Genomic DNA, 27,595 nt, shown 5'->3' with positions numbered 1-27,595 from the left:
TAGCAAACTGTTTTGTGATGTATTTAATCAAATACAGTAAATTACTTTACTGACCCTAAAGTAATCCAAATGCAGTTATCATAGTAATTAACATTCTAGGTACAATTAGCAGTTCAAATAATTTTTGTTCTCTTCTTAGGAAGACCCACTCTCCTCGGAGCACATAGCATTGTTGGAGTATTAAGCATTGTTGGCTACATGTGTTCTCTGTTATAAAGGGCTGGCTTTTCCCTTCTCCCTAGCCTGTCAACGTTTTGTCTTAAAAATATAAAATTTGTTAGGCAGAGCTCTAAGTGATTAGAGGCTGTGTTGGCAGCATTTTATAGTTGATGTCTTCTGTTACCCTTAGAAAAATCTAACACTAGCAACAGTATGATGATAATAGTCTTGAAAGTACAGCTGACCCTTGAACAACATGAGTTTGAACTGTATGGTTCCACTTATATGCCAGTTCCTTTCATAAATACGTAATATAGTAATATACAATCTGCAGTTGGTTGGAATTAAGTTCTGGAGGGCTGGCTACAAAGTTAAAATTGGATTTTCTACTGCAGGGAGTGTCAGCACTCCTAACCCTTGCATTCATTATTCAGTTCAGTCGCTCAGTCGTGTCTGACTCTTTGCGACCCTGTGAACTGCAGCACACCAGGCCTCCCTGTCCATCACCAACTCCCGGAGTCCACCCAAACCCCCATGTCCATCAAGTCGGTGATGCCATCCAACCATCTCATCCTCTGTCGTCCCCTTCTCCTACCCTCAATCTTTCCCAGCATCAGGGTCTTTTCAGATGAGTCAGCTCTTCACATCAGGTGGCCAGAGTATTGGAGTTTCAGCTTCAACATCAGTCCCTCCAATGAACACCCAGGACTGATCTCCTTTAGGATGGACTTGTTGGATCTCCTTGTAGTCTAAGGGACTCTCAAGAGTCCACTCCAACACCACAGTTCAAAAGCATCAATTCTTCGGCACTCAGCTTTCTTTATAGTCCAACTCTCACATCCATACATGACCACTGGAAAAACCATAGCCTTGGCTAGACAGACTTTTGTTGGCAAAGTAATGTCTCTGCTTTTCAATATGCTGTCTAGGTTGATCATAACTTTCCTTCCAAGGAGTAAGCGTCTTTTAATTTCATGGCTGCAGTCACCATCTGCAGTCATTTTGGAGCCCAAAAAAATAAAGTCTGACACTGTTTCCACTGTTTCCCCATCTATTTCCCATGAAGTGATGGGACCGGATGCCATGATCTTAGTTTTCTGAATGTTGAGTTTTAAGCCAACTTTTTCACTCTCCTCTTTCACTTTCATCAAGAAGCTCTTTAGTTCCTCTTCACTTTCTGCCATAAGGGTGGTGTCATCTGCATATCTGAGGTTATTGATATTTCTCCTGGCAGTCTTGATTCCAGCTGTGCTTCCTCCAGACCAGTGTTTCTCATGATGTACTCAGTTCAGTTCAGTTGCTCAGTTGTGTCCGACTCTTTGCGACCCCGTGAATCACAGCACGCCAGGTACTCTGCATATAAGTTAAATAAGCAGGGTGACAATATACAGCCTTTTCCTATTTGTTGTTCATTGTTCAAGGGTAACTGTACTCCTTTTCCTATTGTTCATTGTTCAAGGGTAACTGTATTCTAAAACTAATTTATAATGAGTTAAATATGGGACTTCCCTGGTGGTCCAGTGGTTAAGATTTCACCTCCCGATGCAGGGAGTGCATGTTCAGTCCTGTTCTGGGAGCTAAGATCTCACGTGCCCCTGGCCAAGAAACCAAAATGTAAAACAGAAACAATGTTGTAACAAATTCAATAAAAACTTTAAAAATGGTCCACATCAAAAACAAAAAAAGAGTGAAATGAATTGCCCAAGAACAATAAAGTTTCTGCGTTTTCTAAGTTTGTTTCTTAGAATGAAAGAAAACCAAATTCCTAAGTAACATTTATTGCTTCCCTATTTTTCCTCTTTTAGTAAAAAATACCTTGTGGTAATGGCAATATCATAGTATTTAGTATTATTTCTTTTTAAAATATTCAGGAGTGAGATGGGGGAAGGAGATTGAAGGGAGGTTCAAGAGGGAGGGGACATGTATACCTATGGCTGATTCACGTTGATGTTTGACAGAAAAGAAAATTCTGTAACACAATTATCCGTCAATTAAGTAAATTTTTAAAAAATAAATAAATACTCCCCTAGTTGGGCTTCACAGGTGGCACAGGTGGTAAAGAATCCACCTGCCAGTGCAGGTGATGCAAGAAATACAGGTTCGATCCCTGGGTCAGGAAGATCCCTTGGAGAAGGAAATAGCAACCCACTGGAGTATTCTTGCCTGGAGAATTCCATGGCCAGAGGAGCCTGGTGGGCTCAGTCCATGAGCCCATGAGTCCATGAGTCCGACAAAGAGTCGGACATGACTGAGCACACAAGCACACGCATTCATCTAGTTTTGCAGTTAAAGTTTATGATAGCATGAGAAGAAAGAATATTTCATTCTTCTTTCTTACATTAAAAGTAGTAATCGGGCTAGTTCCAGAAAAAGATGGGATAAGCACACTCCACCTCGGCTCTTCCACTGAATCCAGCTATGAATACACAGAGCAACTGTTTGAGGACTCTGAAAAGAAAAGAGGTGGATTGGGCAGGAAGACCAGCATGTGAAGTACCACTGAACCAGTGATGTTTGATTCTTATCAATTTTCCCCCTTGGGGTATCCCCCAGCGCATTGAATTCAGTCCCCCACTGCATTGAATTCAGTGCACTGGAAACCTAGAAGTGGGTACTGGGTTGCAGACCAAGAGTGCCAGAAACCCTTAGGTCTGGTCCAAGAAGAAGAAGGGTACTTATATTTGGAGAGAGTGCAGAAATCCTTTTTCTTTTTTCCACCTTTTCTTTGTCCTCTTACAGCACACCCGCAAGCAATCCCATGGTGGTGACAGCGTGAACTACCTGCAGTGAAGCCAGTAGGAGCCCAAACTCGGGGAGATAGCCCTTCCTTTCCATACAGCTTTGTTTCCAAGAGGTTGGAACCAACCTTCATCTTTTTCTCTTTGTTCTCTATTTGCTTGGCTCTGGATACAGATGATGATGGGGAAAGTACACATGGTAGCTAAAGCCTCAGTCTTTTGGCCAGAGAACAAATAGAAGAACCAGAAAGTACCAGGGAGATCATAGAGAAGAAGAAACTAAAAATAAATGACCCCATAAAACTGTTTATATAGTTCTCAGTCTACCCTCAGTGTGCACATGTATATGGATCTGATTCTTTTTAGCACGTTAAAAACTTAGAAACTGAGTATGAAGGAGGAAACAGAACAGGCTCTTGAGAGCAGGACTCCATCTTGGGCCAGACTGTGGACTTTGAGCTATATGCCCAGTATCTATGGAAACGACATACCAACTGGAAAACCAGGCCCCCGGAAGGAAGAGCCCCAGGGCTCCTACCTAGACTCTCCCTTGCCTAAAAGAGTACCCTAATTATCTGTGTAACAGAATAGAATCATCCATTCTATTATGTGTATTGGGGTATGACCACAGGCCTATTGATAATTGTCCACTGTTAACTTCCTAGGCTTAAGGCATATGAATCACAGGTTAACTTTGTATCTTTCTTTTTCCTTTGTTCAGACTAGTTTCAGGGAATTTGGGGAGGTGGGTTTGGGCACGTACACTTAGGGTATATAAAGGTTTTCACAAAAACTGGTTGGGGTCCTTGGCTAAGAAGAGACTCTGCCTTGGGCCTGCCAGTGTCGTAAACTGCACTCCACTATCTGCATTGTCCTTCTGAGTGAGTTTGTTTCCCAGAATGTGTGGCTACAACAAATAGACTACACCCAAATCCCAGACTGGCAATCAGGAGGCATTCACATGCAGTAGATCCAAAATGCACTGCAAAAATTCTGAAAGCTGAACTGACATCCCAACCTGTCTTCTGCAGGCTATGATTCCAACGTCAATTCAGCTTTCAAAACCTTTTCAACACCTGAAACAAAAAGAAACCAAAAAAACTTTTGCCTGCAACCTAACCAGGTTGACTGCCTGCTGAAATAGACAAAAGTTCTGTATTCTCCATAGTATTTAACCAAGGCCCCAAGTTGGTACCAATATTCAAACTGTCAAGGATACTATCCAAAACAGTATACCAGGAAATGGAAAAAGTATCAATTCTTAGAGAAAGACAGTCAACAGATCCCAGTCAGAGATGTTGGAGTTATCTGACAAAAGACATTAAAGCAGCTATTACAAAAGTGCTCTAGCAAATAATCATGAGCACTCTTGAAATTAATGAAAAAAACCTAATCAAATAAATAGATATTTTTAAAAGAATAAGTGGAAATTTTACAATTGAAAAACCACTCAACAGTCTTGAGCATAGTAAACTTGAAGATGAACTAAGAGAATTTGATCTGAAAAATAGAAAAAAAGATTGGGAAAATAAAGCAAAACCATGAGCAGAAAGTTAGAGACTTGTAGGGCAATAATACAGAGAAGGCAATGGCACCCCACTCCAGTACTCTTCCCTGGAAAATCCCATGGATGGAGGAGCCTGGTGGGTTACAGTCCATGGGGTCGCACAGAGTCGGACACAACTGAGAGACTTTCACTTTTCACTTTCATGCACTGGAGAAGGAAATGGCAACCCACTCCAGTGTTCTTGCCTGGAGAATCCCAGGGACGGGGGAGCCTGGTGGGCTGCCGTCTATGGGGTCGCACAGAGTTGGACACAACTGAAGCGAGTTAGCAGCAGCAGCAGCAGCAGCAGGGCAATAATAAAATGTGTAATGTTTGTGCCATCAAGAATACCAGAAGGACAGGATAAAGTGTGGTGCTGAAAAAAATAGTTGGAGAAATATTGGTTGGAAACTTTAAATTTGGTGAAAAACTTAAACCTATAGATTCAAGAAGGCCAAAGTAATCCATCATAATGGAAATCTACTCACCGCCACAATGAGACTGGACAATGATCTTAAAAGCAGCTAGCAAAAAGCATAACCTCAAGGGAAACTGATTTGAATTACTGGATTTCTCATCAGAAATTGTGGAGGCCAGGGGGAAGTGGCACAATACTTCTAAATTGCAGAAAGGAAAGAACTGTTAACCCAGAATTCAATATCCACAGATAACAACCTTCAGGAACAAGAGTGAAATAAAGTCATTCTTGAGTAAAGAAAAAGGAAGAGAATCCATTGTCATCAGACTTGGTTTAAAAAGAATTACCAAAGGAAGTCCTTCAGTTAAAAGGGAAATGACACCATAAAGAAAATTGGAACATTCAGGAATGAAGAGAAATAGAAATGGCAATTATCTGAGTTAAATGAAGAAGCTATTATCTTGAGTTCTTAAAATATATTTGATAATAGAAATAAAATATGACATGTTCTCATTGTGTGTAGATGTAGTACATAAGGCATTAATAGCATAGAGGAGAAAAAGATACCTATATGATAGTAAAGTTTCTATTAATACACTCCACTGGAAGTGGAAAATATTGTCAGTAGACTGAAAATGTAAGTATGTATATCCTCATCCCTCAAGCAATCGCTAAAGGATGCTGCAAAGAAATTTAATAAACAACAGATAAAATGAAATACTAAACATTTAAATAAAAAAGGAGAGCAAGAAAAGGACATCAGGAACAAAATATGGGAAACATGAACCAAATAATAAAATGGTAGGCTTAAATGCAAACACATCAATTGTGTGTGTGCACATGTGTGCACACGCACACATGTGATTGGTCGTGTCTGACTCTTTGTGACCCCGTGGACTGTAGCCCTCCAGGCTCCTCTGTCCTTGGGATTTTCTAGGCAGTAAACTGGAATGGATTGCCATTTCCTCCTCCAGGAGATTAGGGATCTTCCTGACCCAGGAATCAGACCTACACGTCAGTGTCTCCTGCATTGGTAGATGGATTCTTTACCAACTGCACCACCTGGGAAGCCCGTGTCGATACTTAGGTGAGATGTAAGTAGTCTGTGCACAGAGGTTGTCAGAATCAAAAACGAGAACCAGCTGTATCCTCTCTGCAAGAAACTTACTTCAAATATAATGATACAAGTAGGTCACAAGTGAAAAGATGGAAAAAACAGGCCATGCCAACACTAATCAAAAGAAAGCATGACTGTGTTAATTAGTAGACTTCAGAGCCAAGGGTATCTCCAAGGACAAGGATATCCAAGGATAAAGAGGGACTGAATGTATTGATAAAAGAGTCAATTCACCAAGAAGACATGGTAATTCTAAATGGCACATAAACAGCTTTGAAATGCATGAAGCAAAACCTGACAAAACTGAAAGGAGAAACTACAGTGATGGATCAGCTCACATCAGTCAGAAGGGCCATCATCAAAAAGTCTACATGTAACACATGCTGGAGAGGGTGTGGAGAAAGGGAACCCTCCTGTACTGTTGATGGGAATGTAAATTGGTGCAGCCACCATGGAGAAAAGTATGGAGGTCCCTTACAAAAGCAAAAATAGAACTACCATGTGATTCTGCAATCCCACTTCTGGGCATATACCCTAACCATAATTGGAAAAGAACATGCACCTCTGTGTTCATAACAGCAGAGTTTATAATACCCGTGATATGAAAGCAAACTAGATGTTCATCCACAGATGAATGGATGAAGATGACGTGGCATGAGGGGTAAATTAGGAATTTGAGAGTAACATATACACATTACTTTATATAAAATGAATAATGACCTACTGTAAAAAACTTTTTAAAAATCACAAGATATACACAGGAAGCTATAGAACATTACTGAGAGAAATTAAGAATTAATTAAAAAGTGAGTCATATTAAAAATTTTCATATATCTTATTCATGTGTCAGAAGAATCAGTATTTTGATGATACTAATTTTCCCCAAGTTGATTTATAAATTCAGTTCAACCTTAATTAAAATCCTAGCTGGCTTTTTTTTTTTTTTTTTGTAGAAATTGGCAAGCTGATTCTAAAATTTATATGGAAAAGCAAAGACCTAGAATAGCTAAAACAATTCCACAAAGGAATTAAAGTGAGGAGCTAAAACCTCCTCTTTAAAAAAAAAATATTTTAATTGGAGGCTAATTACTTTACAATATTGTGGTGGTATTTGCCATACATTGACATGAATCAGCCACGGGTGTACGTGTGTCCCCCATCCTGAACCCCCGTCCCACCTCCCTCCCCATCCCATCCCTCTGGGTTGTCCCAGTGCACCCGCTTTGAGTGCTCTGTTTCATGCACTGAACTTGGACTGGTCATCTATTTCGCATATGGTAATATACACGTTTCAATGCTATTCTCTCAAATCATCCCCCCTCACCTTCTACAGAGTCCAAAGGCTGTTCTTTACATCTGTGTCTCTTTTGCTGTCTCACAAATAGGGTCGTCGTTACCATATTTGTAAATTCCATATACCATATACCATATGCGTTAATATACCATATTGGTGTTTTTCTTTCTGACTTACTTCACTCTGTATAATAGGCTCCAGTTTCATCTACCTCATTAGAACTGACTCAAACGTGTTCTTTTTAGTAGCTGAGTATTATTCCATTGTGTACCACAGCTTTCTTATCCATTCATCTGCTGATGGACATCTAGGTTGCTTCCATGTCCTAGCTATTGTGAGCAGGGCTGTAATGAACAATGGGGTCCACGTATCTCTTTCAATTCTGGTAAAACCTCTTTCTTTCATGTCTTATTATAAAGCCTCAGTTAAAGTGCAAAGGCAAGTCAATGGAGAAAGGATAGTCTATTCGACAAATGATGCTGGTGTGATTAGATATCCATATGTTTAAAAAACATGAAATTGGACCTCTACCTTGCACTGCTGCTGCTGCTGCTAAGCCTCTTCAGTCGTGTCTGACTCTGTGCGACCCCATAGACAGCAGCCCACCAGGCTCCCCTGTCCCCTGGGATTCTCCAGGCAAGAACACTGGACTGGGTTGCCATTTCCTTCACCAGTGCATGAAAGTGAAGTCATGAAGTCACTCAGTCGTGTCTGACTCTTAGCGACCCCATGGACCGCAGCTCACCAGGCTCCTCCGTCCATGAGATTTTCTAGGCAAGAATACTGGAGTGGGGTGCCATTGCCTTCTCCGATACCTTGCACTACGTACAACAAAACCAGTCATAAGTCCAAGTATAAAACCATGAAACTTCCAGAAGAAAACAGGAGAAAATCTTTGGGACCTTGGCTAGGCAGGTACCACACAAGAGAAAAAAATTGGACATCAACATTGAAATCTTCTGTTCCTCCAAAGACACTGTTAGGAAAATGAGAAAACAAGGCACATATCAGGAAAAACATTTATTTACAAGCATATATCTGAGAAATGACGTATATCCATAGCACAAAGAATGGTGAAATCTCAGTAAAATCCCCCACCCTGCATAAATAATACAGAAAAGATTTGAACAGACACTGAACTGGAAAAGATGTGAAGATGGCAAATAAGCACAAGAAAAGATGTTCGACATAATCAGTTGTTAAGGAAATGAAAATTAAAATCACAAAACACCACTACATATCTATTGTTTAGTCGCTAAGTCATGTCCAACACTTTTGCAACCCCATGGACTGTAGCCCTCCAGGCTTCTCGGTCCATAGGATTTCCTGGGCAAGAATACTGGAGTGGGTTGCCATTTCCTTCACCAGGGTAACTTCCCGACTCAAGGTTCAAACCCGCATCTCCTGCATTGGCAGGCAGATTCTTTACCACTGAGTCACCGGGGAAAGCCCACATACCTATTAGAATGGCTAAAAGACTGACCATACCAAGTGCTGACAAGGATGTGGGGCAGCCAAAACTCTCATACTGCTGGTGGGAACGTAAACTGGTATAACCAATTGGAAAGCAGGCAGTTTCTTTAAAAGTTATGCGTATATCCAACATTCCATTCAAGGACTTGTACCTGAATGTTCATAGGAGCCTTAATTTTAATAGCCAAAAACTAGAAACAACTGAAAAGTCCATCAATAGGTTTATGGATAAATTGTGGCACATTTGTACATAGCAATACTATTCAGTGATGAAATGAACTATTTATACATACAATAAGGTGGGCGAACCTCAAAATAATTAGGCTAAGTTAAAGAAGCCAGGTGCAAAAGAGTACATACTGCATGACTTAACTCACGTAAGATTCTAGGAGGTGCAAGCTAGTGTTGGTGATTGCAGATCAGTGGCTTCCTTGGTGAAGAGGGGCGATGTGGATGGAAGGAGGGATCTATTTACTGTGTTAATTCGTGGGTGTACATACACCAAACTTTGAAAAGCTGCATATTCTGAATATCTGCTGTTTATTATATGCCAATTATACCTCAACACAGTATTTTGAAAAAAAAAAGTCCTGCAAAAAACTGCAGTTAGCTGTCGGCCTCCAGTCGCAGTCGCTGCATCTGTGAGGTTTGCTGTGGGTTCACACTGATGTGTCGCTCTTGCTGAGCTGTTCCCAGCCTGTGGCTGAGCACGGCCGGGACACTAGCGCTGGGCCAGTCCCGCCCCGTGCGGCCTGGCCAGGACAGAGCTGCACTGCCAGCCGAGGCTCTTCCTTCCTCCCTGCTCTCCTGATGCCAGTGTCAGACCTGCACTGTGGTCTGAGGCTTTTTTTTTTTTTTTTTTTGTAATTTTACTTATTTATATTTATTTTTGGCTATACTGAGTCTTTGTTGCTGCACACAGGTTTTCCCTGGTTCTGGCAAGCGGGGGCTACTCTCCAGTTGTGGTGAGTGGGCTTCTCATCGCCGTGGTTTCTTTTGTTGCTGAGCATGGGCTCCAGGCACTTGGGCTCAATTGTTGTGGCACATGGGTTTAGTTGCTGGATGGCACGTGGAATCTTCCCGGACCAGGGGTAGAACCCGTGTCCCCTGCATTGGTAGGCGGGTTCTTAACCACTGGACTACCTGGGAAGTCCAAGGCTGTTACTCACTACTGCTCCCTTTCCTGTTCACAGACATCTCTGCCAGGAGACCACTACACTTCTTATTCCATCTTGGTATGTGCTTTCCAGAGGCTTGAGTTGACACGGTATCTTCAAATGTGTGCTGTCTGAGTTTACAATTTTTTGCTAGTTTTCTGCTGGGTTGCTGTCATTTCTTTAAGGGTTCTTGGGACCTTGGACAAGTTACCTAACCTCTGTGCCTCAGTTTCCTCTGATGTAAATGGTAAATAATAAGGATCTCATAAAGCTGTTATGAGCTTCCCTGGTGGTTCAGAGGGTAAAGGCAATGTGGGAGACCTGGATTTGATCCCTGGGTCGAGAAGATCCCCTGGAGAAGGAAATGGCAACCCACTCCAGTATTCTTGCCTGGAGAATCCCATGAACAGAGGAGCCTGGCGGGCTACAGTCCATGGGGTTGCAAAGAGTCTGACACAACTGAGCGATTTCACTTTCAAAATTGTTATGAGGATGAAATGAATTAGCATTGGTTAAGCACTTAGTGCCTGGCACATAGTAATTTCTATGTGTTCACTGAATTAAAAAAAAAAAATCCTCTATGTTTTCAGAATGTCCTTTGTTAAATAAGCCTCAGGCATTTTTCCCATCCTGTCACTCATATTTTATCTCTGTGTATGGATACTGTTTTGATCCCATGGAAACTAATTTGTTTCTTATTGCTGCCATAACAAATTTTCACAAATTTAGTGGCTTAAAAAAACCCACAAGTTTATTCTCTAATAGGATTAGAAGTCCGAAATGACCCTTAAAGGGCTAAAATCAAGCAGGGTTGTTCTACCTAAGGGCTCCAGCAGAGACTCTGTTTCTTTGTCTTTCCCAGCCTCCAGAGGCTGTTCTCATTACTTGGCTCATGGCTCCACACCGCATCACCTTTCCTGCCTCTTCTCTGTCACCACATCACCTCCTTTGACCTTCTTGATTCCTTCTTTTAAAAAAAAAAGTCATTTATTTGACTGCCCGGGGTCTTAGTTGTGCCACATGGATCTGTAGCTGTGGCATGTGGGATCTAATTCCCTGACCAGGGATTGAACCTGGGCCCCCTGCACTGGGAGCACAAGGTCTTAGTCACTGGACCACCAGGGAAGTCCCTTGACTTCCTCTTATAAGGACCCTGGCGATTACATTTCGTTCCCACCCAGATAACTCAGGATAATCTTCACATTCTAATCACATCTGCAAAGCCTCTTTTGCCATATAAGGTAACAGTCACAAGTTGTCTTTGGGATGTCTCAGGGATGTCTTTGGGGGAATCATTGTTCAGCCCACCACCGATACCTTTGGCCAAACAGAAGTTTCAGATTTTGATATTGTCACTTACTCTCTTAGTCCATTCCTTTGTGGTTTCTATTGGATGCCAGTCTTCTTGGCAATCATGTATAAGCAACTTGGAAACACAGGAATTTCTAAGTCTGTGAGGTTCGCTCTCGACCAAAGAGGGATGGAGCTAATGCTCCTAGTTTTTGTTCCCTGGGTGAACAGTTCTGAGACTCATTTTATAAACCTTCTCAAAAGGCCCCACAGGATCAAACACCAGTTACCCTGAGCAGTGGCCAAGTTGGAAACACATCCTTGTTTTGTCTTTTCCTCCTTTACAGTTTCACCTCCCAGCCCTTACCTCTTATCCCGGGGATGACTTTCCAAATAAGCTACCATAAGCAAGCCTTTGTCTCAGGCTCAGCTTTCAGGGGAAACGAGATTAAAAGAACAACAACAACAAAAAGACTTCTGGAAATTAAGAACAACTGAAGTGAAAAAAAAGCTTGAAAAGAAAAAGAAAAATTGCAGAAATATCCAGAAAATAGAGTCAAAAAGAAAAAAGAGGCAGAAAAACAGTTAAAGATTTGGATATAGGAATTTCAGAAAAAAGAACATGGAGTGGAAGAAATCATCCGTAAGATTATTTAAGAAATTTTTGCAAAATTAAAGAACATGTATTTCCAGACTGAAAGGGCCTGCTTAGTGCCTTGCACAAGGGTGAAAGTAGATGAAATATCAAGGCCTATGATCTCAGAATTTCAGTATAATGGTGATACAGAGAAGCTCCTTTATGCTTCCAGAGGCAAAGGAGGGGTTCTTTAAAACAATCAGGCATCAGAGTGGCTTTGGACTTCTCAAGGGCAATACTAGAAGATCGTGGAGCAATGCCCTCAAATTTCTGAAAGAAGACTATTTCCATCCTGGAATATGTATTCATCCAAACAATTAAAGGGAAGCATTGAATGAAGACATTTCCCAGACACATTTAGATTAAATTTTACTGAGGGAACCCTCCAATCTCAGTACCTTGAAAAAAGTTTATTTTTTCCTCAGATTACAGATAGCTGTGCCTCCACAGTCCCTCCACGCTCCAAGGCCCTCATTCTAGGATCCAGGATGAAAGAGTGGAACCTAGAGAGAGACAGCTTATCAAGCTTCTGCTCAGATGTCACCTCATACTCTATTGGTCAGAGCAAATGACATGACCAAGCCCGGTATCAGTGACATGGGGAATTATATCCATCTGTAGGGAAGCACTGGAGGTCACCTAGTAAAGAGCAGGAATATAGGAATATATATCCAGCAAATTCCTGGAAACAATCATTTGTTTCCTCAGAAAGGCACTTCTTTAAGAAAATGAAAAAATCTAATATGAATACATTTACTAGGAAAGGATGTAGACAGCGTAAGGAGGTCTGTGGTATAGTAGTGGTTGGCACATAGAAAACCAAGCAAATCTTAAAACTAGTAAGTCTAGGGAAAACATGTTATACAGGAAAAGAAAATCATAGTGACCATAACTTGGCCCTGAATCGCCTTCATAATAATGAAAACACTTGAATATTTGTAACTCACACTTGCGGGGTGGGAAGTACAGAGCAGGAAGGACGTTCACCTAGTGAAGTCAGTTGAGCTAATTTCCTTATCTGTTGAAGTCTTCAACAGGTAGTGCCCAAGATGAGGTTAAAAAGAAAAACACAAATAAATAATATTTTAAAAATCAGTTAAAAGGGTGAAACCTGGTGTTTGCTCTTCAAGGAGAATGGGGATGGGGTGGGGAAAAGTGCTGAAATTGCTGTTGTCTTAAAACCGTGGAGAGACAACTGAGGGTTCAAAAGACTGATTAAAATACCAAGTTTAAACAACAGTCCCCCCATCCTGGACAAAACAAGAATGATGGAGGAGGAAATGGCAATCCACTCCAGTATTTTTGCCTGGAAAATCCCATGGACAGAGGAGTCTGGCATGCTACAGTCCACAGGGTCACAGAGGCCCCGTCTGGTCACTAAGTCAGACATGACTTGGTGACAAAACAGCAACAATCATCTCAGCTCATCGGGCATTAGATCCCTGCTATAAAGGACTATTTTTGTGAAAAACTGTTTTTGCAAAAACTTGTTTTCACTGACTTCTTGCCTCTATCAAAATACTTAAGAGACCCTACTATATATAAAATAGACAGCTAATAAGGACCTACTGTATAGCACAGGGAATTCCAACTCAATACTCTGTAGCAACCTATATGGGACTAGAATCTGAAAAGAATGGATGTATGTATGTGCACAACTGATTCACTTTGCTGCACACCTGAAACTAACACATTGTAAATCAATTATACTCCAATAAAATTAATAATAATTTTAAAAAAGTGAAATGACTCATCCTCAAATAAGGCATGGTCACAATGCAGTGTCCAATGTAGGCCCATAGAGGGCTCAAGAGGGCCTTGACTGCATTTGAACTTTGTGCATAAGCTGTGTTTACAACTGGCTTCTTTACTAAATTTTTCTGTTGACTTTTGATCTTCCTGCAATAATACTCTTGATCATTGACCTTGAAGTCCTGGGAACGTAGTATAGTTGGTGATCTCAAAAAACCTGGGAGAAAGCAGTCAGTGTGAAATCATACAAAAGAAATTTCAGGATTGTTGCTGCTGCTGCTGCTAAATCGCTTCAGTCGTGTCCAACTCTGTGAGACCCCATAGAAGGCAGCCCACCAGGCTCTGCCATCGCTGGGATTCTCCAGGCAAGAACACTGGAGTGGGTTGCCATTTCCTTCTCCAATGCATGAAAGGGAAAAGTGGAAGTGAAGTTGCTCAGTCCTGTCAGACTCTTCTCGATCCCATCCATGGGATTTTCCAGGCAAGAGTAGTGGAGTGGGTTGCCGTTGCCTTCTCTGCAGGATTGTTGAGTAATAATGTATTCTTCTGCTTTTCTGTGGACATAGGAAAAGTGCTTAAAAAACTCAACATTTTGCGTCATTTCTCTTCATTTGCATCTTTTTATAAAACTATGAAATCTATTTAAAATCTAAAATTATTTTCTATTTGTGGTTGCTCCATGATAGGACACATTATTTTGTCATTCTTAATAATCTCCCAAAAGATAATCTTTGTAAATTATCTTATCCATTGTACAAGGCCAAGTTTCTAAAAACTGGGGGTTCTGTTTGTGTTTTTTTTTTTATTGATTGCTTTGTTGTACTGGTGGAAATAACCAATAAACCAATCTGTAATAAGAATAGAAAAAAGTTTTATGCCAGAAACTGAAGATTACAGCTCAGGAGACACAGATTCAAGAAGCACTTGAATTGTGTTCCACCAGACTATAAAATGGAGGAGGTTCAAGGCTTCCAAATGGAGCTGAGTGGTCATTTTGGACATGGTTTCAGATATTTTCCTGGATTACTAAGAACTTATATCTTTTGTATCAGACTCAAGGACACAATCGTTTATTCCCAAGATGATATAACTGACACTTGCAATGTTGTGGCCTTGTAGCTATGCAACTATCCCACATTGTCTGGCTCTGGGTGACTGACCACACCATTGTAGTAATCCAGTTCATTAAGATTTTTTTTGTACAGTTCTTTCATGTATTCTTTCCATCTCTTGATCTCTTCAGCATCTAAATCATGTATACTAAATCTTATATAATACTTATACTAAACCATGTATAAGCCAGAATAACTTCTCATACCTTACTATGTGAAAATCTCTTCCATCAATTGGTAGCACCATATGCTAATAGATGACTGTTAAATATAGTTGATTATAAAAATGATGAGAAAATATAGCTATGAAACAATTCTGTATAACTGATGTTCTTATAAAATGCTGTCTTTTTAGGGTGTTTTGTAAAACAGCCACTGGCTATCACCATCCCCACTTCTTTAATGTCCCAGGGGATCTGTAATCCATTTATTTTGAAGTAGGTAACACTTCTGTGATGAGCAGCAGGTGATATGAGACTCTAACTTCTAGTAAACTACATACAGCGTCTAGTGCAATCAATAATCTTTCAATTAGCATCTGAAAAGGAATTTATTGATAAGCATCCAGAGAGTAGCAAGTGTAGGGCAAGAGCCCAGTGGTGAGTAAACATGAAGAAAAAGCTTGGGTGGAAGCAGCAGGAAATAGCAGTTTACCTGATAAAAGCCTAGAAATAAGAACAGTGCAATACATGCTTTAGAAATCTAGGGAGAAAAGCAACGAATCTGGAGTGTCCAATGACCTAGAAATCTAGAAAATAAGATTTTGAAATGAATTTACATTTTTATTTGTATATGTTTTTTGATAAATCAAATAATCAAGGCTTACAGTAAAATGTAACAACCCCCTTCCCTCATTTTTCTCAATCTACTTTCAAGTCTTTTGGCATTTACCTCTAGATATCTAAATAATATGCTTATAGTGCATACTTCTTAGTGTGTCAATTTTGGACATTATCTATTGATTTTTTCTTATAATAGATAAAGACAACGTATTATACACCCACCACTGCTGCTCCCACTTATCCTCTCAAGATAGGAACAATAGTTGGAGAAGGCAATGGCAACCCACTCCAGTACTCTTGCCTGGAAAATCCCATGGACGGAGGAGCCTGGCAGGCTGCAGTCCATGGGGTCACTAAGAGTCGGACATGACTGAGCAACTTCACTTTCACTTTTCACTTTCATGCATTGGAGAAGAAAATGGCAACCCACTCCAGTGTTCTCGCCTGGAGAATCCCGGGGATGGGGGAGCCTGGTGGGCTGCCGTCTATGGGGTCGCACAGAGTTGGACACAACTGAAGCAACCTAGCAGCAGCAGCAGGAGAGTTTAAGAGTACAAGCTGATCATTAATTTCTGCCATGAACACTTTCAGGCAACATTCACTCAACTCACTTTTACCTAGCATTCATTCAGTGTGATAGGCTCTATGCTAAGGCACTAAGGATACAAGGACAGATAAAGAATGAGATGTTGTTCTTGGCTTTGAGAAGCTCCTAGTCAAAAGAAAGTGACAAATGTGGAGACCAATAATCAAGACAGAAAGCGATAAGGGAACATAAGGGAGTGTGTGCAAATTGCTGAGGCAACACAGTGAAGGGAGGTGTCAATGTGGTCTGAGCACAAAAAACTCCACAGAAGATGCGAACTTTGAATGGGGCCTAAGAACAAAGGAGAATTTCCCAGAGGCAAAAAGGGAAGGTATTCCAGGCAGGGTAAAGGATATGAGAAAAGTCTAGAAGTGTGGAAACACCATGGCGTATTGGTGTTTCCAGCAGCAAAAGTGGCAGGGAGTAGTTACAAAAGTGGCAATGATTATCACACAGGACTCAAATGTCATAAAAAAGGATGTGAACTTCAAAAACAGTGGTATAAATCAAGTGTTTAATACTGCATATTACAAACTGTGGACTTATGTCTGTGAGTTTCATAAAAATTTGAAATTTCTTTAATTTTAATGATAATAAAAATAAAATTTTCAAAAATTTAAAAAAGATAGGAACAATAATAATTTTGTGCTAAATCAATAGTACTTACATAATGATGAAGTAAATCTTGCTCATGACACAGCCAAGCAATATACCATGATTACCTTTCCTTTCTTGAACAACTTTCTGTTTTTTCTGTTGTTATTCATTTTCTTCCTTCACTTTATTTTTCCATCTTCCTTCTCTTAGTTTTTTTCCTCCTAAATATGCCATCAGATTTGACAAATATCTGTTCATGTTATTTTCCAAAAAGTTAATTCAGTTAATGCTTAATTTCACTTTCTGGAGACCTGCCTCCCAGCCATTTGTCTTCCTCTTTCCATCTGGACACTCTGCTTTCTAAGCCTGCTGCACAGCTGTCAGCCTAGGCCTCCTATTGCTGCTCCTCTGTTAGATTCCCTGTTTCCCAAATACCATGTCTTCTCCTTTCATATTTTACCCCCTTGTTTTGCTGGAGTACATCCTGTAGTAATATGTCTAGAAATGGGTACATGAGAAGTGAAAAGGTTTTTAGTCCTTACATGTGTGAGGATGTCCTTTATTAATTTGCCCTTACACTTTATTGTATAATTCTTTGTTGGAAATAGTTTCCTAACAACTTTTGAAGGCCTTGCTTCACTGTTTTATGGTCTCCAGTGTTACTGCTAAGCAGTCTGAAGATATTCTGATTATTAAGTCTTTGTGTTGACTATTTTTGGTTTTGGGCCTTTCCCCTGCTTGCTCCAGAAGCTTTTAGGTCTTTTTCTTTAGTATTTTAAAATATCACAATGACATGACCTGCATTGGTGTTCTTCTGTTTGTTTGTTTGTTTTTCCCATGGTATCTTTTTAATCTGAAGATTCCAATGCTGTGTTTGGGAGAAATACTTAGATTACTTCTTTAATAATGTCCTTCTCTCTATATTATCTTTTCTGTTCTATGAAGCTTATATGTCTGGTGCCTTCCTGGATTGACTTGATTTTCTTTCTTTCTTTTTCCTTCCACTGTCCATCTCTTTAATTTGTGTTCCATTTTTCTGGGAGAACTCCTCAATTCTATCTTTGGACATTTCTCTTAAATTTTTATTTTTAAAAAGTGCTTTCTAATTCTCTGAATTGCTTCTTTTTTAATCGTATCTTGTCCCTTCTTCATAGATACAAGCCCTTTCTTATGTCTTTGAGAATACTGTAGTTCCCTCTGTTGCCTGTGAGTACGTTCTCTCTCAACTGTGGCTCTGCCTTTTAAGTGGGAGGCTTTCCCCAGTATCTGGTGGTCTTTTACTATTTATAAGTGAGGCGTTAAAACACCAATTGGAAGTGCTGTGCACATGGTGGCCATACCCTAATTGACCTCTGTGGAGGGTGGTTAGATGGTGAGCTGGCTGTTTTGTTACGAGGCCCCCAGGTGTCACTATCTGCAGCTCCTCTGCAGGATGGCTCATTTAGTTAAGAGGCAGATCCTCTTCCTGCCTGGGGATTAGTACCTGGGAATGGTGCTCTTGTGAACTCAAGTGGGAAGGCGCTGAGAAGGGACTCCCAGGTTAAAGTGAAGACTTTCACTTGGTTCCACTGTTTTCAGTCAGGTGCCTCATCCCTGCTGTACCTGGGCCCAGTAGTGCCCCTGAGGTGGAAGGAGTCTCAGTTCAGTTTCCAGAAAATAAATCCCTGGTCAGCCAGTGAGGGACGGCTGGTCACTGGCTTGGAGTGAAAACGAGCAACAAAAGGTACTGCTGCTGCTAAGTCGCTTCAGTCATGTCCGACTCTGTGCAACCCCATAGACAGCAGCCCACGAGGCACCCCCATCCCTGGGATTCTCCAGGCAAGAACACTGGAATGGGTTGCCATTTCCTTCTCCAACAAAAGATACAAATTGGAAGGAAAACAAAACCAAACCTTAGGAGAACTAATTTAAACTTTGTATAAGGAGAACAAAAGGTACAAATCTTTTCAGGCCAAAATAATTGGAGCGCAGGGGTCCTCTGGGACTTCTTATTTGCCTGGGCTTCTAAGACCCGCTCGAGAAGGCACCCAAGGTGGGGCACCTTCCGCTATTCGAGAGGGCGCCTGCGGCCTCCGTAGTCAGAGCAAGTTCGGTGTTAGGAACTTTATTGTCCCGCATAAACCAGTTATTAATGAGCCTCTAAAATCTCTGCTTTGCTATTCTAATCACCAACGCCGTCCTCCTGAGGGAATCCCTGGATGCAACTGGGGCTGGACCCCGGTAACTCCCCATTATTGAGCCTTTTCCTTACATTCTTGGCAGACTTGGCTTGAACATGCAGGGACATTCAAGGTCTACCATTTCCCACATCCACCCAAACTCCTACCTTCAGAGACTCCCCATACCTCTAGCTCCTAAAGATTTTGCAGGGCTCTAAGGCAGGGACTAGCAAACCTTTTCTGTATAAGGGCCAGATAATAAATATTTTAGGCTTTACAGGTAACTACTCACCTCTGCCGCTATAGTATGAAAGCAGCCACAGATGGTATGTAGACAAATGAGTGTGACTGTGCTCCAGGAAAACTTCATTTACAAAAATAAGTTGTGGGTCCAATTTGGCCCGAGGGCTATAGTTTAATGATCTCTACAAGTCTAGGGCAAGAATCTGCCTGCTTCTGGTTGTAGAAAGGTTTTTAGCTTTATCTGTTCTGCTAAATTAGTCGACTGATTTTCATCTTAAAAAATTTATGATATCCCTCCTCTGCTGTTATCTTTTCTCCCAATCACCTTGTCCTTTTGGAGTTTATAGCTTTTCTGCACCCCGGTAGTGATTTTCATGGCGTTTTCAGTAGGGAGCTGAGATGAAGATGTATGTTTATTTGATCCACAATTTTTAAAACTTTTAATTTCAAAATAATTTAAAATTTATAGTAAAGTTGTTGCAAGAATAGTACAAGGAACTCCCATAAACTCTCTATCCAGAGTTACTAATTGCTAATATTTCACTGCATTTGCTTTGTAATTCTCTCTCTCCATTTATATATATTATATATACATGTATACATATACATATACAAATATGAGATGTATATATAGTGTACAAAATGGAATGAACATTTCAGACATGACTCCTCAAATCCTTCAGTGTATATTTTCTAAGATCAAAGATAGTCACTCAGAAAAAAATTCACTCTCAAAATCAAAATATTTAGCATTAATATAGTGGTATCATTTATAGACTTTCTTCAAATATCCCCAATCATTTCAATAATATTCTTCATAGAAAAGGTTTCTAGTCCAGGATCTAGTCTAAAAGCATCATATGTGTTTTCATGACTCTTCAGTCTCCTTTCACCATGAACGTTTTTACCTGCCTTTCCTTGCCTTTCATGACCCTGACATTTTTGAAAAGTATAGGCCAGTTATTTTGCAGAATATTACTTAATTGGGTTTTTTTCCTGAGGTTTCCTCATGATTAGATTCATATTATGCATTTTTGGCATAAAAGATGTTGTTTCCTTCCAGTGACTCAGGAATTGATCTACAGTTTTCATCCAAAACTGTCCCCCCACACACATTATTTTTAATTCTCCCCGATGTACCTGGAAACTCTCCAGACGTTTGTACAGAAGAACAGCTTTTGTTTTGACTTTTAAAAAGCACATAATTTATTCTAGAGATCACATTATACCCATTCTTTCAGTCCATAAACCTTTCCATAGCTTTGGACTGAAAGCTGAGATCTGAAATCTGACTGTCTAAATTTTGCCCTGCTGAGTTGGACTCAGTGCCTTATTTATTTACTGTATCTAGGTAGATTGTACTTTGAAATATCTAGCACTAGCTTAGATTTCATAGTCTCACGCTGGGTGAATGATCTAACCAAGGACGAGGGTATTAGGACACAGGAATGAGGAGTGGGGTTACAACCTCAGTGCAGTTTTTTTATACAAAAATGACAGTTTTACTGAGATATAATTCACATACTATAAAATCCATCCTTTTAAAGTGTACAATTCAGTAGTTTTAGTGTATTGACAGAGTTATGGTGATACAGTCATCACCAATATCTAATTTTAGGATGTTTTCATCATCACTGAGTTTGAAGGGTAACAAATTTGAGTCCCTTGGTAAAATGGCCAGAGGCAGAGCTTCTGTTTGAAAGATTTGGTGAGGGATGGAGGAATCTCACAGACTGCAAGTTTTGAAGGAGTACAGAGATGTCAGAGACTGCAGGGATGAGATCAGGCTTCACTAGGAAGGTGTGGGATTAAAGAACAGTAGGATTTCATATTTGGATGCAGGAGAGCATCCTTTCCAGGAATACTACATAAGCAAAGGTTTGGAGAGGAAACTGAGTTGAGTGTTTTTATTAGCCAGGAACGAGCTACTCTCCAAGCGTCGAGCTCCACTTTGTAGATCGAAGTCCTCACCATGAAGACCTCTTTGTGCGGGTTCAAATTTCACTCAGACCAGTGTTTCTCAGACTGTGTGTTGAAAGACAGGTTTGTTTGCTTTAAAATTTCCCAATCTGTCCTGGACACAACACACGTGTAAAATACAATAACAATGAACTGGTAAAAATATGAAACAAGTTATACAAGGCTGAAGCTTGAGTTTGTTGATTGATTGATTCAGTTGAGTTCCTAAGAACTTCGGCACCATTTCTGACCGCGGGCCGCACTTTGAGAGCCCTCTTCCAAAGCAGAGGCGGGCTTAGGAAGGTGCAGAGTCAACCGGGTGGCCCAGGTAACAGGGGCGGAGCGGGACTGAACCCCGGTGGCCCGGCCCGCCCGCTGAGGGGCCGAGCCCGGGCGGAGTCAGCGCAGGGTAGTCAGGGGACACGCGAATCGGGAGCAGAGGAACCCGGAGAGCCGGAGCCAGAGGGACGGCCAAGCCCAGGAGCCAGGGAACCGACGACCGTAAGCGCTCCGGGGCGTCGTGCGCAGTTTCCCCGGGCCCGGGCGCTCCCAGGGTGCAGGGGCACAACGCGATCCCGAGGGCTGGGGGACGCTGGCGGCGGGCGCCGTACAGCCAGGGCTGCGGGGAGACTTTCACACAGGCCTCCGCCGCCGCCCCTGCCCCGCCGCCCGCAGCTGGATCCCGACCGAGGCCTCGCCGCGTGCAGTCCGCAGGCGCTCGGGATTCCGGGAGGAGGCCCGCACGCGCTCTGCCAACCGACTCGGGAATTGGGGACGGGGGAGCGCAGAGGCGGCCCCCTTGCCTGGCTGTCCCGGGGAGTACAGCTTCCAGGGGGCGTCTGGCTCATGCAGTGAAACTGCACTTTTTTGTCACCAGAGTCCTAAATAGACCTCAAGTCTTTTGGCTGAGATGTCCTCTCTCACCATCTCTAACCGCGGTCCCACTTTTTCTCTCCCACTCCTGGCTCTAATCTCTGGAGAGAGGGCCAACCCCGCCCAGCTCAGCGCCCAGGAGAGGAAACTTGGGTCCGGGAAAAAGTTCACCATGCAGTAGGAGCCTAGGGATGTGACCAGTCTAGGGGCAGCAGAGACCCGATCCTCCTGCAAGCCTCCCTCTCCGGAGGGATGCTGGGGAACTTAGCCTATGGCCCCTCACCTGCCCGGCCCTTCTGAAGCTTTCGGGGTGCCGGCGCGGGCTCTGACGATGTTGTGACTCTGATTTTGATTTCTATTAAAGCGGCGCTCACACCCCGTTCACTCTCCTCTACTATATAAACTTCCGGCTCCACAAAGCCGGGGGATTTGGGCCCCTGACGCAGGGATGGGCAGACAGCCCTCTCTTAGCCCTGTCCCCGCCCCGCGAGCTCTGTACAGAGAATAGGGGTGAAAGGTAAGGGGGGGACCTCTGCATTCGGCACCTCAGCACCCAGTACATCGGATGTATGAGCTGTTGCGGGAAATTGTTGAGAACATTGGGATTTATGCCTGTTTTAGTGCCACTCTGCAGACTCCTCTGAATTTAGTGTTAAAAGTGTTAAAAGTTAACACTTGAAAGAAGTGGCCAAAGTCTGGAAAGTAACACTGTCTTCTGGTGTGGTGGTTGCGTCCTTCTGGGAGTAGGGGCTTGAGGACCTTGTGGTGGTCTTTCACTAGCCCTAGTAGGTATGATTTAGCAAGAAACTCTGGGCTTCCCCAGTGGGTCAGGGGTAAAGAATCTGCCTGCAGTGCAGGGGACACGGGAGATGTATGTTGTATCCCTGGGTCGGAATATCCCCTGGAGAAGGGCATGGCAACTCCCTCCACTATTCTTGCCTGGAGAATTCCATGGATAGAGGAGCCTGGTGGGCTATAGTCCATAGGATCTCAAAGAGTTGAAACGATGGAAGTGACTTAGCACAGCACGGAGAGGGTTCAGCAGTTTCTCTTTCCCAAATGTCCGCACCTAGAAGGGCTTTGTGTTGGCTTCTTCATGTTTCCTGAGCAAATCCAGAGGACTGACCATGTGTGCAGGCTCTGCCCTGGGCACAGGGGCTCAGTAGGGAACATGTCTTCATAGAGTCTATAGTTTTGTTGGGGGAAAGATGGACAATATACAAAATAAATTTGTAAAATATAAAGTATGTTAGAAAGCCATGTGTGCCAGGGAGAAAAACAAAGCAGTGAAGAAAGAAGTGGGGGGTGGGGTGCGGGAAGGTGGAATGAGGGAGTGGCAGGCCGCTCTCTGGAGTGATGGCACACCAGGTCAAGTAAGTGCAAAGGCCCCATACCAGGCATGTGCCTGGCATGGGTGAACTTTATGTCTGTTTGCTGAGTGTGGGCCAAGCTGCCACCCATGTCCTTTGGTGTGAGTAATCTACTGGATAAACTGAACTGGCCCAGCCTGAGAACAAGAGGCTCTCCCCCCTCCAGTTCCAAGAAAAAGAAAGTCTTCCATGGAAAATAACTGTTCAGCAAGGCAGCCAGGATGAACTTCAACACCATCTGCTCCAACCCACATGCTCCCTATATGATCCCACCTGCCTCCCAGCTATGCCTTAAGCACCCTGGCTGGTACAGACTTACGGGAGTGGGAGGTCTGTGGGAAGTGACGTATTAGGGGATCTTTGGGCGGAGGGACCCTTAGCGAAAGGGCATCAGATCATTGGAGGAAATGGAATGCCTCCCCTAGCCCCCTCCTGTGGTGTCATTGTTCGTGTCTGAGGTCTAAATCAGCACTAGATGGAGGTCACAAGGAGCCCCCGTGTTATCACTGCACGGTGACCCACCCATGGACATAACCCAGTATGCCCAGACTTGGTCTTTGCTGACTTGAATCTTGACTTTGTTCCCAGCATCCTATCCTGGCCCAGACATGAAAAGGGAGGGGCTGCCCAGGTTCTAGTTCTCCATCCTTGAGCTGAGATATTCAAAGATATGAGACACAACTGGGCTTAAAAAAACAAGGCAGGGCTCAGTATGTGCTGCTCACTGCTGCCGAAGAAAGAGCTCAGTGCAGACCCACTTGGGCTGGAGTGGGCAAAGAGCAAGCCTGTGGTGACTTGAGGGGCCTCTAGGATCCCATGCTCAAACCCCACCTCTGATCAAACCCTACATCCCGTCATGAGTGATTCATTCCTTTGAGAGGTAATACAGTGATGTGGAAGAGAACTGGCTAGAAAGAAGATCCAGCTGGTGTCCCAACTCTGCCAGTCGGGTCCCCTCTGTGGACCTCATCCATGAAATGAGGTTGGATTTTATAATGTGCAAAGCTTCTTACAGCTGTATTATGTGATGATTTTGTGCATAAGAATCCAAAGGGATCTTCAGAAAAGGAAATAGGTTAGTGGGGAATGGTCAGCTTTGAGGGGCTGGGGTGCACCTGCAGCCCATGCCAGGCCCACTGAGGGCAATGTGAAATGGAGTGAAGGGCCATGCCTGGGGTGTGAGCCCAGGACAAAACCCCAGGGAGAGGTTGAGGGCCAAGGGTTAAGGCAGAAGGATCACTTCCCAGCCCAGCTGGCCCCGTGGATTACCTGTGGGCTGCCTATGGGGGGCTCTTGGCCCGGACTCTAGGAGCAGAGGATCCAGGGGCTGTGTGGTCAGGTAGGGAGGTTGCAGCAGGGAGAAGGCACCCCAGAAGTTCACCCTAAAGGGAACTGAAACTTTGCCAAGGAGCCAGCCGCCTCCACCTCCCTCCCTGACGGGGGAGTGCTGGACACTCCCTTGTCAAGGGGACAGCTGTGCAGTCCTGCCCTTCCTTGCACACTGTATTACTGAACAGGCGATTATACAAACCAAGTTCAAACTGAAACAGTCTCTTCTGCCATCAAGGGTAGATAGCTGGCCCTCCGTAACCCTGGGTTTTGAGGCCATGGATGTGGAATCTGCCAAGACAGTGGGCTGACTGTACGCCACCATTTTATATAAGGGACCTGAGCATCCATGGATTTTGGTATTTGGAGGTCCTGGAACCCGTCCCCCATGGACACTGAAGAAAACCTCTGTTTACATTCCTGAGGGAGGCTTATCCTTTGTCACCAGAGAGCAGCTATTTTCACCCTCTAAAGTCTAGCCTGAGAGCATATCTCCAGGCAGGCTCCAGGACCTGCAGGGGAGTCTTCCTGTCCCCTGGACCCCATTGTCTGTGTCTTGACTTTGCCGTCAGATAGCGGACACTGTTGTCACAAGGAGCCAGTTGAGGGCACAGTCCAGCTACTACAAAGCCACGTCTGCTAAACTCTCCATCGCCCGACTGAAAGTGATTGCATTATGGGGGGAAAAAATACTCCTCTGTTTGGGGAGTTTAAGGACTTTCCGGAGGATTCCATAGCTAACCCACAAACGGAGACCATGGGGCTTGTCCCAAGTCAGGAGCAGGAGTTTTGGCTGCCTTTAACATTTGGGAAGATTCATAAACAGACTGCATTAAAATGCAGTTTTGGCACTTACAAGCTGGGTTAACTTGTGCAAACTATTTAACTTGTTGAAGCTTCATTTTTAAACCTCTTTAAAACAGAAAAACAAAACTATTAACATGCCTTACTTCTCGGGGTTATTGTAGAACATGAGATGTTGTGCTTAGAGTCTTCCCACCCCCATGGCCCGGTCCAGGGCTTCGTCCAGGGAGGTGGTGGCACCCAGATGCATAGCGATATTCTGGAAGGGTTCTGAGCACCCCTATCCCCTGTGGGCCCATCGGGCTGGCTCTAGCTGGGCTGTGGTCTGCAGTGTGAGCCTTGAGGGCAGTGGGAAGCTGATCAGGAGCAAACGGGAGGCCAGCTGCCTCGGGCTCAGAGACCCCTACTGTGCTCCTCACTGGCTGGGCCTGGGACTCCACCCTTCCCCGAGGACCACCACCTCGGGATGTCCACCAGCAGCTCAACCTGGGGCTTGGCTTTTCCTGCGGAATGAGTGACCTTGGCGATACTGGGTGCAGCTTTCCGGTTGTATCACTCTTGTCAGGACTGGAGAGACTTGGACCTTTTGGAAAGTAAGAGAAGCACAGGTCCCAGTGCCACGCTCCATGATTAACACCATGCGTGCCAAGGGCTCAGGGAAGTCTGACTCTCTTACCAGCTTTTTGGGGGAAAATGGACGGCCTTTTCCGCTTTCCAGTTTTCTCCCTGTGAACCAAGTTGTCCCTGTGAGAAGGCAGGAGCAGGCAGCCTGGTTGCCAGCTGCAGGGAACAGCTGCCCTCACCCTGCCCCCTTCCCACAGGCAGGTCTCAGGGTCACGGTGATACTGTCAAGATGGAACATCTTAATTTCTTTGGTTGAACGCCATTTTTAGCTTTTGTATTTCTTTTTGCAACCTAGACACTTCCACAAGCAGACTGACCCCACCAAGACAGCAGCAACGCAGAATATTCCTCTAAACTCCAACCTGAGTCCTTAGGGCTGCAGTATGTGAGCACAGGGACGCCTTTCCGTGCATTTTAGACAAGGGAGACAGCTCAGGTGACCGTGCTGTGGCCCAGCCTGCGGTGCTATCCTGTTACACACTACTGAGGAATCTCCCAGAGCCGGAGCACACTGCTGAGAAAAGCCACTCTGGGGATGGGAGGGAGGGGAGAGAGTGTGGTTAATAGTGGGAAGGAAATCCAACAGGTGTATTATATGGCCCACGCCTATTATCTCCTGAATAGGAGTCTTTCTCTCCTCAAACAGAAAATGCCACGTATTGAAATTCCAGGAAGGTAATGCTTTTGCCTCATAGGCAATGAACTGTGTTCCACTTGGGTTTTTCCTTTGGTGATTTAGAATCAATGGACAACTTGACAGGTCTTATTTTAATTGGCAAACTTGAGATGGAAAGGGTTCAAATAAAACTCCCCGAGCGTGAGCATGTGCACCCTGTAGGGTAGAGAGAGGGTCTGCTCCCCACTTGTGTTGCTTAACTAAAAGTCTGGGCTGAAGGTTGAGTGAATGAGTTTGTGGCCACGCCTGCTCCAGGGGTGTTTAAAATCTGTGGAGGTCGCTGTCTCCTCCCTGGAGGTGCTCTGAGCCAGCCAGCTCACGGCATGGCCCCCCTTCACCGTTCCAGACTCTTCCTGTCAGATGCTGAGGCTGCCCCTTCCTTATCCCAGGCTGAATCCTCCTGCCGATGCAGGAGACGCAGCTTCATCCCTGGTCCAGGAATATCCCCTGGAGAAGGAAATGGCAGCCCACTCTGGTATTCTTGCTGGGACAGTTCCAAGGACCGAAGAGCCGGGTGGTCTACAGTCCACGGGGTCGCAAAGAGTCGAACACAATTGAGCGATTAAACAACAACAACAACATATCCACCTTGGAGCCCACTGCTCTTCCCTCTTACAAAGAAACCTCCTTAACTTCCCACCTTTGTTCAGGTAGCACTTCCTCAGAGAAGGTTCCCTCAGCTTCAGGCTAGGTCTGTCTCCCCCACCTTCGTGTTCCCAGGATCTAAAAACAAAAAGTGAATGCCCTTTTTGTTTTCAGTCAAAAATTCCCTCTGTGGCCACTTTACCTTTGTTCGCTCAGTAGGAGATGTACTTTATTCTGCCCACCTTGCAGACAGGGAGACTGAGGCATGGAGGAATGAAGTCACTGGCCTAAGGTTACCTGGCCTATGGCTGGCAA

General features: G+C 43.5%; 1 protein-coding gene across 4 annotated transcripts in view; it reads left to right on the top strand.

Annotated features, from left to right (window-relative positions):
- Window positions 1-21,169: 21,169 nt before the first annotated feature.
- Window positions 21,170-27,595, top strand: part of EPHX1 (epoxide hydrolase 1) — a 37,626-nt gene continuing 31,200 nt past the window's right edge. For 2 of the 4 annotated variants that reach the window (XM_086345108.1, XM_086345109.1), the window contains exon 1: window positions 21,457-21,520. The gene's annotated coding sequence lies outside the window, so the exon portion shown is untranslated. Of the gene's footprint in view, window positions 21,348-21,456; window positions 21,521-27,595 lie in introns of those variants that run through there. The other 2 variants (XM_086345112.1, XM_086345111.1) reach the window with 2 other exon arrangements.

The sequence above is a fragment of the Bos grunniens genome, chromosome 16, assembly GCF_055505025.1.
Source record: "Bos grunniens cultivar Pamir isolate PY7600 chromosome 16, Bosgru_T2T1.0, whole genome shotgun sequence".
Lineage (NCBI taxonomy): Eukaryota > Metazoa > Chordata > Mammalia > Artiodactyla > Bovidae > Bos > Bos grunniens.
Note: the sequence above shows the minus strand (reverse complement) of the source record. Positions and strands in the feature narration are given on the sequence as shown.